Here is a 14,097-nt window from a genome sequence, read left to right as displayed (position 1 = left end):
TCCATCACCTCCACTAGCTTTGTTCATTGTGATGCTTTCTAAGGCCCACTTGACTTCACATTCCAGGATGTCTGGCTCTAGGTGAGTGATCACACTATCGTGATTGTCTGGGTCATGAAGACCTTTTTTGTACAGTTCTGTGTATTCTTGCCACCTCTTCTTAATATCTTCTGCTTCTCTTAGGTCCATACCATTTCTGTCCTTTATCGAGCCAATCTTTGCATGAAATGTTCCCTTGGTATCTCTAACTTTCTTGAAGAGATCTCTAGTCTTTCCCATTCTTTTGTTTTCCTCTATTTCTTTGCATTGATCACTGAGGAAGGCTTTCTTATCTCTCCTTGCTATTCTTTGGAACTCTGCATTCAGGTGCTTATATCTTTCCTTTTCTCTTTTGCTTTTCGCTTCTCTTTTTTTCACAGCTATTTGTAAGGCCTCTGCAGACAGCCATTTTGCTTTTTTGCATTTCTTTTCCATGGGGATGGTCTTGATCCCTGTCTCCTGTACAATGTCATGAACCTCCGTCCACAGTTCATCAGCACTCTATCAGATCTAGTCCCTTAAATCTATTTCTCACTTCCATTGTATAATCATAAGGGATTTGATTTAGGTCATACCTGAATGGTCTAGTCATTTTCCCTACAGTCTTCAATTTATGTCTGAATTTGGCAATAAGGTGTGTTGATGCAAATATCTCTAAAATAAAATTTAAAAAGTGTAAAACAATTTTGTAAAATTTGTAAAACAATAAAATTTAAAAAGTATAAAACAATTTTATACAATTACTTTGTATAAAAAGTAATATACAATTTTGATTGGTTAAGATGTGTACAAAAGCATATATAGATCTTCCTCATCTTATAATGGGCTTACATCCCAACAAATTCATAATAGGTGGAAAATATTGTAAGTCAAAAATTTATTTAATACACCTTATCTACCAAACATCACAGCTTAGCCTTGTCTACCTTATACACATTCAGAGGCTTTCATTAGCCTACTAGAGGGCAAAATCATCTAATACAAAGCCTGCTTTATAATCAAGTATTGATCATCTCATGTATCATTTTTAAATCATTTTATTGGATATAGTTGATTTACAGTATTTAATTTCTGATGTACAGCAAGGTGAATCAGTTATACATATATTAATATGTATATCCACTCTTTTTTTAGATTCTTTTCCCATATAGGTCATATAGAGTGTTGAGTAGAGTTCCTTGTGCTAAACAGTAAGTTCTTATTAGTTATCTGTCTTATATATAGTAGTGTGTATATGTCAGTATCAATTTATCACTTCCTTCTTTTCCCTTTGGTAACCATAGGTTTGTTTTCTGTGTCTGTGAGTCTGTTTCTGTTTTGTAAATAAGTTCATTTGTAATAATTATTTTGATTCCACATATACATGGTATCATATGGTATTTATCATTCTCTGAAGTAATTCACTCAGTATGACAGTCTCTAGGTCCATCATGTTGCTGCAAATGGCAGTTTCAATCTTTTTTGTGGCTGAATACCACACCACCCTTATGGCAGAAAGTGAAGAGGAACTAAGAAGCCTCTTAATGAGAGTGAAAGAGGAGAGTGAAAAAGTTGGCTTAAAGCTCAACATTCAGAAAACAAAGATCATGGCATCTGGTCCCATCACTTCATGGAAAATAGATGGGGAAACAGTGGAAACAGTCAGAATTTATTTTTGGGGGGCTCCAAAATCACTGCACATGGTGATTGCAGCCATGAAATTAAAAGACACTTACTCCTTGGAAGGAAAGTTATGACCAACCTAGACAGCATATTGAAAAGCAGAGATATTACTTTGCCAACAAAGGTCCGTCTAGTCAAGGCTATGGTTTTCCCATGGTCATGTATGGATGTGAGAGTTGGACTGTGAAGAAAGCTGAGTGCCAAAGAATTGATACTTTTGAAATGTGGTGTTGGAGAAGACTCTTGAGAGTCCCTTGGACTGTAAGGAGATCCAACCAGTCCATTCTAAAGGAGATCAGCCCTGGGATTTCTTTGGAAGGAATGATGCTAAAGCTGAAACTCCAATACTTTGGCCACCTCATGCGAAGAGTTGACTCATTGGAAAAGACTCTGAGGCTGGGAGGGATTAGGGGCAGGAGGAGAAGGGGACGACAGAGAATGAGATGGCTGGATGGCATCTCCGAATCGATGGACATGAGTTTGAGTGAACTCTGAGTTGGTGATGGACAGGGAGGCCTGGCGTGCTGTGATTCATGGGGTCGCAAAGAGTCAGACACAACTGAGCGACTGAACTGAACTGAATATTCCATTGTATATATGAATCCATTCATCTGTTGATAAACATTTAGGTTGCTTCTGTGTCTTAGTTATTGTAAATGTTCTGCTATGAATCTTGGGATGCATGTATCTTTTCTAGAGTTTTCATTTTTTTCCCCAGATATATACCCAGGCTCTATTTTTTGAGGAATTTCTATACTTTTTTCCATAGTGGCTGTACCAATTTACATTCCTATCAACAATGTAGTAGGTTCCCTTTTCTCCCTTTCCAGCTTTATCTGTAGATTTTTGATGATAGCCATTCCTACTGGTGTGAAGTGATACCTCATTATGATTTTGATTTGCATTTCTCTAGTAATTAGTGATGATGAGCATATTTTCACATAGTTGTTTGCCATTTGTATGTCTTCTCTTGAGGAATGTCTATTTAGATCTTCCACCTATTTTTTGTTTGGGCTGTTTGCTTTCCTGATGTTGAGCTGCATGAACTGTTTGTATATTTTGGAGGTTAATCCATTGTTGGTTGCTTTGTTTGCAAATATTTCATTGTCACGTTACTTATTGAATACTGTACTGAAAGTGAAAAGCACAGTGGTTGTATGGGTATGGATTGGTCTTTAAGTGTGTCAGTTGTTCACCCTCATGATCATTTGGCTGACTGGGAAGTTGCAACTCATCTCACCGCTGCTGCCCAGAGTGAGAAAAGGTCATACTGTGTGTAACATTCAAAATGTGAAGTACAGCTTCTCCTGAATATGTGTTGTTTCACATCATCGTAAAGTCAATACATCATTAAGTCGAACCATTGTAAACTGGGGACTGTCTGTTACAGTTAGGTAAATGAATAGAGAATATTCTAGAACATACATTCAAAAGTGTCAGCTGCCATTATTTTTATGGAGAAGAGTAGATGTAAGAAGTAGTAAGATGAAATTATATTATTTTATTCCATATTCTGTTTTAAATGTTTGCAATGAGAATATATTCATATAAATATTTTTTAAATGACTAAAAAAATCCATCTGGAAAAATGTTAAAACATAACCAGGAAAATTATGAAAATGAAGAACAATGGGATGAACACATCAATAATGAAGAACAATAAGTATTAACATAGTATGCTTGACAAAGAGATCATTTTGAAAACAATTTGATTATGGCCTCACACCAGGTACATGCATGCTCAGCCGTGTCTCTTTGCGATCCCATGGACTATAGCCTGCCAGGCTCCTCTGTCCTTGAGATTCTCCAAATAAGAATATGGAGTGGCTTGCCATTTCCTTTTCCAGGGAATCTTTCCATCCCAGGGATTGAACCTGTGTCTCCTGTGTCTCCTGTATTGGCAGATTCTGTTACCACTGAGCCATCTGAGAAGTCACCTCACACTACACACCAAAGTAAATTTTAGATTTATTAAATATGTAATTATAAAATTACATTAACAAAGTCATAAAATCAATAGAAGAAAATACTGCTTATTACTTTAAATACTGTGTTTGGAATGGTATTTCTCAACATGAAACTCCAGCCAGAAATCAGAACAATAGCAACAACAATTAACATAGTTAAGGAGTACGTCAAGGCTGTATATTTTCACCCTGCTTATTTAACCTATATGCGGAGTACATCATGGAAAACGCTGGGCTGGAGGAAGCACAAGCTGGAATCAAGATTGCTGGGAGAAATCTCAATAACCTCAGATATGCAGATGACACCACCCTTATGGCAGAAAGTGAAGAGGAACTCAAAAGGCTCTTGATGAAAGTGAAAGAGGAGAGTGAAAAAGTTGGCTTAAAGCTCAACATTCAGAAGACGGGGATCATAGCATCCAGTCCCATCACTTCATGGGAAATAGATGGGGAAACAGTAGAAACAGTGGCTGACTTTATTTTGGGGGGTTCCAAAATCACTGCAGATGGTGATTGCAGCACTGAAATTAAGAAACTCTTGCTCCTTTTAAGGAAAATTATGACCAACCTAGACAGCATATTAAAAAGCAGAGATTACTTTTCCAACAAAGGTCCATCTAGTCAAGGCTATGTTTTTTTTCCTGTGGTCATGTATGAATGTGAGAGTTGGACTATAAAGAAAGCTGACTGCCGAAGAATTGATGCTTTTGAACTGTGGTGTTGGAGAAGACTCTTGAAAGTCCCTTGGACTGCAAGGAGATCCAACCAGTCCATCCTAAAGGAGATCAGTCCTGGGTGTTCATTGGAAGGACTGATGCTGAATCTAAAACTCCAATACTTTGGCCACCTGATGCGAAGAGCTGACTCATTGGAAAAGACTCTGATGCTGGGAAAGATTGAGGGCAGGAGGAGAAGGGGACAACAGAGGATGAGATGGTTGGATGGTATCACTGACTCAGTGGACATGGGTTTGGGTGGATCCGGGAATTGGTGATGGACAGGGAGGCCTGGTGTGCTGTGATTCATGGGGTCGCAAAGAGTCAGACATGACTGAATGACTGAACTGAACTGAACTACCTAAAAATTAAAACACTGTGTGAATAAGAAATATATCATATATAGGTTGTAAGGACACAAAGCAAATTTGTTAAAAAACATTTACAACATCAGAGGTAAGGAATGAGTAGCATAATATACAGAGTCCTTACCAGTTAATGAGAAAAAGATAAATGTACAGTACCAAAAGAAGAGGGGAAAATGACATATGTGTGACATCAGTCTATCTTTTCTATCTATGTAATTGCAAACTCAAGATTTTGCAATCAATAATCCGAAAGAGCTTATGACCCACAACCAATGATGTTGTCTAGAATCCCACCTATTTTCAAGAGGGATTTTCATACTTTTTTTCCAAGAGGAAATTAAATTTTAGAAGACTTTTGCTTAAGAGATTTGTCTTTCCTTCACAAAGCTTACCTTAGCAAGAGATTTTTTCCAAGAGGTGGGAAGAGTAAAACCTTTTGACATTTGTTTAAACCAGTATTGCCAGGTGCTATTTACACATTTCCTGGGGCTTCCCTGGTGGCTCAGATGGTAAAGAACCTACCTGCAATTCAGGAGACCTGTTTTCAACCCCTGGTTTGGGAGGATCCCGTGGAGAAGGGAATGGCTATCCACTCTAGTATACTGGCCTGGAGAATTCTATGAACAGAGGAGCCTGGCAGACTACAGTCCATGGGATCGCAAAAAGTTGGACACTACTGAGCGACTTTCACTTCATTTCATTTCTGGTCTAAATAATTTATGTTGGAAAGTTGAAGACAAGTCTCTTTTCCTCACTGATGCTTTCCTGTGTTTGGCAAGCACAGGTGCTGCTCTGGGATTCTGAAGACCAAATAAAGTTTCATTTTATTCATTCTTATTTGGAAAGAATTTCACAGGAAGAACAATTCTGCTTTTATTCAAAACATTCATTTCTTTGTTCCAGCAAAATAACTCATGAAGCTTGCTTTTGATAACTGATGAACTTGGTCAAACGTTTTTAGTAAGTCAGGATATTAATGGAAGTACAGAACTCAGACCCCTGTTTTGAAATGTTTGCTGGATGTAGTTAGGGATTACCATTCAAGCATTTAGCATAGTGGGAAATACTTTAATCAGTACAAAAGATAAGCACTGGCAGAAAGAAATAACGATTCAACAAATCATTATGTGTGTGTGTTATGTTCTCTTCCAAATCATTGAATATACTGTGTGTTGTATTCTCTTCCAGATAGTATATGACAAAACCCTTAGCAGACCATACAGAAGTAAACATATGAACAAGGAAGACGTCAGATATGGTTAAGTGCTCTGGAATTGTACTGATGCTAAAGAGAAAAATGTCAGTTCCTAGTCAGTAGCATTTATTGGTTTATTTATACTTCACAATAATATATATATGAAAATATTTTAAAGGACTTACCATGTGCCAAGAATTCTGTCAGCACTTTGTATGTATTGCTTCATTTGATCTTCATACTAGTCCAGAATTGATAGGTATACATTGCTTCTCAGCCTTTTTGCTAAGGTCAAGTGTAAATTGATAGGCATAGATCTTAATATAGATAGATGCTTGCATTTATATTTTTGTAACTTGTTTTATTGTCCATTCTAGACTATAATCTCATTGAAATAAAAAAATTCATGTCTTATTATTTGTTTTTCAGTCATTTTTGTTGTTGTTGTTATTTTTTGACTTAAATCACTACCCCTCCCACCCACATTAAATAACCATTCCCCTCACACTCCTTCTACAATTTCCAGCAATAAGTAGTGCCAAGTTTGGGTAGACAGACGCCCAGTTAGCTTTCTGGGCATTCCCTGGTGGCTCAGATGGGAAAGAACCCACCAGCAATGTAGAAGACCAGGATTAGATAGCTGGGTTGGAAAGATCCCCTGGAGAAGGAAATGGCAATCCACTCCAGGATTCTTGCCTGGAGAATCCCTTGGACAGAGGAGACTGGTAGTCTGCAGTCCATGGGGCTGCAGAGTCGGACATGACTGAGCAACTAACACTTTTACTTTCTTTCAGGCTGTATAGGATTACCTCATTCTTTTATAAGAGTTGCATCATTTTTATAGAGTGGATAAAAAATATTTTACTAAATCCCTTCCATGGGATGGATACTTAGGACTTTTACAATATTTTTCTGTAATAAACAATGTTATAGAAAACACCTTTGCATATACATATTTGTGCTCAGGACACATTTTTACAGGATCAGTTTCTACAGGTGGCATTGTTAGGAGTAATGGAAGGCCATTTACCTTTAACAGATGCTGTCTAGTTGCCATTTTTATGTTTCGTACACTTATAGTCCTACTAACATTTCTCAATATTTTTGGTGTTTGATAACATAAATCATTTTTATGCCATTTGGAAAACTTTTAAATTTAAATTTCTTGTTCTTCTAGTTTATGTATATGATTATATACCATTTTCTTCTGTTTATACTGTTGATATATTTTTTTACCTATATGTAAGTTAGTAGTTTTTCTCAGTGACTTGTTAGAGTTCTTTATATTTTCTTCAACTTGATCCTATATGTACTCAGTGTGTTGCAAATACATTTTTCTCAACTTGTCTTTTTAATAGTAGCAGATACCTATATAATATGTACTATGAGTCAAGCGCTTTGGTGTTTTACACATTAACTCATTTACTGTTCACAGCAGTCCTGTGAGGAAGGGGCTGAACCTGGTAGTGGGTTAGCTGGTTGGCTCTGGCTCAGGATCCCTGTGAAGGGCGGTACTGCTCTAAGCTAGGGCAGCAGTTGTCATAAATCTCAACTGATTGGACTGATTTCCAAACTCATTCATATGTCCAACAGTCTCAGTTCATTGCCACATGGGCCTCTCCACAGGGCCGATTACAATGGCAGCTGTGTTCCTCCAGAGTAAGAAGTGGTTTAAGAGAGACTGAGCCATGAGACAGTGTCCCAGATGGAAGCCACAGTCTTTGTAATGTAATAGGCCGTCACTGCTGCCACGTTCTACTGATCATAGAGACCAACCATGGTACAAGGAGAACCTGGTTTGCCTTGGGCTGAGGGATTTCTCAGAATTTAAAATGTGATTTTCTGGCTTAAAATGGGTAAGTCCCAAACATACAAGGATAGTTGGTTACCTTACCTGGTGCAGTATGGGTGGGAATTTTACAAGGTGTAAATACCAGGAGGAAGGAGTCACTGAGAGTCATCTTGGAGGCTCACAATCATACTTGGTCATTAATTGCAGCCAAATGCAGTTTCAAAAATTATTTCCAGATTATGTTTCAGATTGGCAACCATAGTAGTCCCATGCACAATTGGTTACTCACCAGTTGTGCATGAGAGTACAGGACTTAGATTATCTGAAAGAATGGAACAGTGGATTCTTATCACTTAAATTTTATCTCATATTGTTCATCCTTTCATTCGTTATCAGTTCTTTCTGGGAGAAGTTCTCTTGGTATTTCAGTTTAATAATTTACTCTTCCTTTGTGTTTTTCTTGATCTTCAGACATTCTTTTGCATAATTTATAGCAAAGTTTATAATTTTGCCTATTTTGATACATAATGTATAAAATACTTAATAATAACCAAGAATTATAAGCCAGTTAGTCTCAAAATAATTTTGTGAACTTTGAAAGATGGGAGCTTTGAAAGCTTATTTGAGAAAACAAATATTGAAAACAAGTTAGCTTCGTCTCAAGAAGTTACAAAAAGTAAGAGAATAAGCCCAAATAACAAGGAAATGAAAGAAAAGATAATTGCAGAATTCAATGACATTAAGCTCTGAGACAGTGAGACAGAGAATATAGAGTTACAAAAATTAATTTTTTTTTAGTGCATTCTCTCTTGCTCATTTCCAGATCCATTTGCACCAACAACTATGGTAACACTGTCTTCTATTTAACATGTATTTTTATCAGTGTGTGTCTACCATATTTTGTCAATCTATTTCCCCAAGTTTTGTCTATCCTCCTTCACAAATATCCATGTAATGAAGATCCTCATACATATTCTTTATGAATTCTCTCTCTCCTCTTTTCTTTTCTTCTCTCTGTTTATCATCTGTTTATCTATAAAAGGGGAAGAGAGAGATTTATATGCCCAGAAGTAGAGTTACTGGATGACAGGTACAGGTGTGCTTCGTTTGCACAGGAAGTGTCACACAGAAGGACATCCTAGTCTGTACGCTGATCATCAGTGAATGAGGTTTCCTGTCTCTCTCCATTCTTGTCAACTCTTGGCACTGCCCAGATTTTGCCAGTCTAATAGCTGTGTAATAATAACTCATTATTAAATTAATTTGTGTTTCTATGAATATTAATGATATTGCATATCTCTTTCCATATATTTATTACCTTTTTGGGGCTTTCAGCCCAGCCCTCCCCCAGGCTCAGGTGAGCAGGAATAGATCCAACCAGTTGCTACCCACTGGGAGGCTTGCAGCACTCTGCAGTCACCCTGAGAAAATGGGGAGGGTAAATCACGTATAGTTGATTTACAATGCTGTGTTAGTTTCTGCTGTATGGCAAAGTGAAATACTTATATGTATATCCACTCTTTTATAGATTCTGTTCCCTTATAGGGAACAGAATAGAGTTATAGAGTATTCAGTAGAGCTCCCCATGCTATATAGTAGGTCCTTACTATTTTATATATAGTAGTATGTATGGGCTCTTGAGAGTCCCTTGGACTGCAAGGAGATCCAACCAGTCCATTCTAAAGGAGATCAGTCCTGGGTGTTCATTGGAAGGACTGATGCTGAAGCTGAAACTCCAATACTTTGGCCACCTCATGCGAAGACTTGACTCATTGGAAAAGACCCTGATGCTGGGAGGGATTGGGGGCAGGAGGAAAAGGGGACAACAGAGGATGAGATGGGTGGATGGCATCACCGACTCAATGGACATGCTGCTGCTGCTGTTGCTGCTAAGTCGCTTCAGTCATGTCCAACTCTGTGCGACCCCATGGACTGAAGCCTACCAGGCTTCTCCATCCATGGGATTCTCCAGGCAAGAACACTGGAGTGGGTTGCCATTTCCTTCTCCAATGCATGAAAGTGGAAAGTGAAAGTGAAGTTGCTCAGTCATGTCTGACTCTTAGTGACCCCATGGACTGCAGCCTACCAGGCTCCTCCATCCATGGGATTTTCCGGGCAACAGTACTGGAGTAGGGTGCCATTGCCTTCTCCCCGATGGACATGAGTTTGAGTAAACTCCGGGAGTTGGTGATGGACAGGGAAGCCTGGCATGCTGTGGTTCATGGGGTTACAAAGAGTCAGACAAGACTGAATGACTGAACTGAACTGAACTGATGTGTGTCAATCCCAATTTCCCAATTTATCCCTCCCCCTACTTTCCCCCTTGGTAACCATTTACTTTGTTTCCTACATCTGTATCTTTTCCTGTTTTGTAAAGAAATTCATTTGTACTCTTTTTTTTTTTTTTTTAGATTTCACATGTAAGAGATACCATATGATATTTGTCTTCCTTTGACTTCACTAAATATGAAAATCTCTAGATCGTACCTTTTTTTTTCTAATTTGATTTTTTTAGTATTGAGCTACATGAGCTATTTGTATATTTTGGAGACTAATCCCTTGATGGTTACTTCATGTGCAAATATTTTCTCTCATTCTGTGGACTTTTTGTTGTTTATGTTTTCCTTTGCTGTCCTAAAGCCTTTTTTTTTTTTTCCCCACAGAATTAGAACAAAAATTCTTAAAATTTGTGTGGAAATACAAAAGACACTGAATAACCAAAGCAATTTTGAGAAAGAAAAAGAGAGCTGGGGGAATCAGGCTCCCTGACTTCACAATATACTACAAAGCTACAGTCATCAAAACAGTATGGTACAGGCACAAAAACAAAAATATAAATCAATGGAATAGGATAGAAAGTTCACAGATACTCATGCACCTACAGTCAACCAATCTATGACAAAGGCAAGAATACACAGTGGAGAAAAGACAATCTCTTCAAAAAGTGGTGCTGGGAATACATGTAAAACAAAAATAAATTCAAAATGGATTAAAGACCTAAATGTAAGATCAGATACTATAAAACTCTTAAAAGAGATCATAGGCAGAGCACTCTGACATAAATCATAGCAGTATCTTTTTGAGGGACCTCCTTGAGTAATGAAAATAAAAACAAAAATAAAAAATGGGACCTATTTAAACTTGAAAGCTTTTTCTTTTAAGATAATGAAACAAATCCCTGGTGAAATCAATCAAGATAAAAGAAAATGAAAGTAAATAATATACATAGTTAAAAAAAAAAAGATATAAGCATAAGACAGGGAAAACCCCACAAAATTCTAAAAGTTTTGGAGGGAAAAACAATAACTAAAAGATAAACAAAATGAAATCAGAGTTTCAGATTTTTTCGTCATTAACACCAGATGCTAGAAAATAGTGTGGAAGCATATTCAATGTTTTGTTGGAAAACTGCTTTGAATCTAGAATTCTATCCTCAGTCTAATTATTCTTCAGTTGTGAAGGTAAAATAACGTTTTACCTAACATTGAATTTTTTCCTATTCAGACTTCACCTGAAAAAATTGCTTAAAGAATTTACCAGTGGTTCAGGAGACATGGGTTCAATCCCTGGGTCAGGAATTTCCCCTGAAGAAGGAAACCCACTCCAGTATTCTTGTCTGGGAAATCCCATGGACAGAGGAGCCATGGCGGACTGCAGTCCAAGGGGTCGCAAGAGAGTCAACACCACTTTGCAAATAAATAACAAAACAAACTAGCTCATAGCTCCCTATATATCTAACTCTACTACTGCCCCTTAGGGCAGTCCCCACACCCTCCCTGGCACTGGTCTTGAATTCTTCCTGGACAGGAAAGAATGGAGGAGAAAGAGGGGGTTTTTATAGCTTCAGAGCAAATACAGCAATGTCTTTCACCAGGTTGATTTTATTTCAAATAACCTGATTTCTCATAAGCAGAGTTAGGACATATTTGCAAGATTTTTCTGCTCTTCTGCTAGCTATCCCAGAATCTGGTATCTGCTTGTCCATCTTTATCACACCGTTGACCTGCTGAATTAGTATGTCTCAATAGACCCCTTTCTGAACTGATGTCTTCCTTAGGCTGTTCCACGCAACAGGATTTTTAAGAAAGTGTTGGGGGGCTGACAAAGTTAAAGGGACTTCTTCCCTGTGGAATTTCTTAAACTTCACTACATTAGTGTGCACTGCGAATTTCTAAGAAGGGCCAATAAAATGCATTACAGTGTTAGCCAAATGAGTTTCACCCTCAGCCCTAAAGGCTTTGTGGAAACACTTTGGAAAACTCTGATCTGAAATTCTGTGGCGTTGTCTTTGACTCTATGATCTCTTGATTTCAGTATCAAAATATGAACACAGAATACTACATGCTCTGTTCCCCACCCTATGTCTCGCAGCATACTTACATGTTTAATAAAAGAATAAGTGAATGAAGGAATTCATTATTATGAAAATGCTTTAGAATTTGGATATGAAACTTGTGATGAGCCATTGCTTGCTTTTATTCTGGAATGTGATTTCATTCTGAAACTAGCAGTTTCCAAAGGAAAAAATAATAGTAGGCTACTTCTATTTTTTACTTAAAGTATAATTGTTGTACAGTATTGTAGAAGTTACAGGTATACAATATTGATCCATAATTTTTAACATTATACTCAACTTACAGATATTGTGGAATATTGTCTACATTCCACATACATATCCTGTAGCTTATTTTACACTTAATTTTGTATGAAACAGACTGTATCTCTTAATCCCCTACACCTATAATGCCCTTCTGAATTTCCCTCTCTTCACTGGCAGCCACTAGTTCTCTATATATGGGAGTCCACTTTTTTGGTATATTCACTAATTTATTATATATTTTTTAGACTCCACATGTAAATGATATCATACAGTATTTGTTTTTCTCTGTCTGATATATTTCACTTAATATTTTCCAAGGTCCTCCATATTGCTGTAAATGGCAAAAGTTCATTTTTTTTATAGTTGAGTGATATCCTATTGTGTATATATACCACATCTTCTTTATCCACTCATCTGTTGATGGACATGTAAGTTACTTCTGTATCTCGGCAATTATAAATAATGCTGCTATAAACCTAGGGGTACGTACATATTTTTGAGTTAGTGTTTTATATACCCAGGAGTGGCATTGCTGAATCATATGATAGGTCTAGCTTTGGTTTTATGAAAAACTTCCATTCTGTTTTCCACAGTGACTGCAGCAATTTACATCCCCACCAACAGTGTACAAGGGGTCCTTTTTTCCCCACATCTTCCAAAATATTTGTTATTTGTTTTCTTTTTGATGATAGTCAGCCTGAGGTGTGAGGTGAAATCTCGTTGTGATTTTGATTTGCATTTCCCTGATGATTAGCAATGTTGAGCATATTTTTATGTGGTTATTGGCCATCTGCTTTTCCTCTTTGGAAAAGTATCTATTCAATTCTTCTGCTCATTTTTGAATTGGATTGCTTGTTTTTATGCTGCTGAGTTGTATGTGCCATTTATATATATGTTGTATACACTAAGCTAAGTGAAAGTTGCTCAGTCATGTCAACTCTTTGGAACCCCATGGACTATACAGTCCATGGAATTCTCCAGGCCAGAATACTAGAGTGGGTAGCTTTTCCCTTCTCCAGGGGATCTTCCCAACCCAGGGATCGAATCAGGGTCTTGTGCATTGCAAGCTGATTCTTTACCAACTGAGCTATCTGGGAAGTCCCATGTTGGATATTAATCCCTTATTGCTTATGTCATTTGTAAATATTGGGTTGGCCAAAAAGTTCATCTGGATTTTTCTATAACATCCTATGGAAAGCCTGAACTTTTTGGCCAATCCAATATTTTGTCCCATTCAGTAGATTGTCTTTTTGTTTTGTCAGTGATTTCATTTGCTGTGCAAAATCTTTTCAGTTTAATGAGATCCCATTTGCTTATTTTTGCCTATATTTCCTTAGTTACAGGAGACTGATCCAAAAAGACATCACTACAATTTATGTCAGAATGTTCTGCCTATGTTTTCCACTAGAATTCTATGGTTTCTGGTCTTATATTTAGATATTGTATTTAATCCATTTTAAGTTTACTTTTGAATATGGTATTAGAGAATGTCCTAACTTCATTCATCTACATGTATCTGTCCAGTTTCCCAGCATCACTATTGAAGACATCATCGTTCTCCATTGTATCTTCTTGCCTCCTTTATAGTAGATTAATAGACCATGAGTGAATGGGTCTATTTCTAGGGTTTCTATCCTGTTCCATTGATCTATGTTTCTGTTTTGTGCCAGTATGGTACTGTTTGATGACTGTAGCTTTGTAGTATTGCCTGAAGTCAGAGAGCCTGATTCCTCCAGCTCCATTCTTCTTTCTCAAAAA

General features: G+C 37.3%; 1 protein-coding gene across 4 annotated transcripts in view; it reads left to right on the top strand.

Moving 5' to 3' along the window:
- The window catches only part of LOC147379347 (uncharacterized), a 223,063-nt gene extending 216,735 nt beyond the window's left edge, over nt 1-6,328 (top strand). For all 4 annotated transcript variants that reach the window (XR_015132984.1, XR_015132977.1, XR_015132930.1 and 1 more), the window contains one exon: nt 5,941-6,328. The gene's annotated coding sequence lies outside the window, so the exon portion shown is untranslated. The remainder of the gene's footprint in view (nt 1-5,940) is intronic.
- Nucleotides 6,329-14,097: the final 7,769 nt, after the last annotated feature.

Source organism: Bos grunniens, chromosome 1, assembly GCF_055505025.1.
Source record: "Bos grunniens cultivar Pamir isolate PY7600 chromosome 1, Bosgru_T2T1.0, whole genome shotgun sequence".
Classification (NCBI taxonomy): domain Eukaryota; kingdom Metazoa; phylum Chordata; class Mammalia; order Artiodactyla; family Bovidae; genus Bos; species Bos grunniens.
Note: the sequence above shows the minus strand (reverse complement) of the source record. Positions and strands in the feature narration are given on the sequence as shown.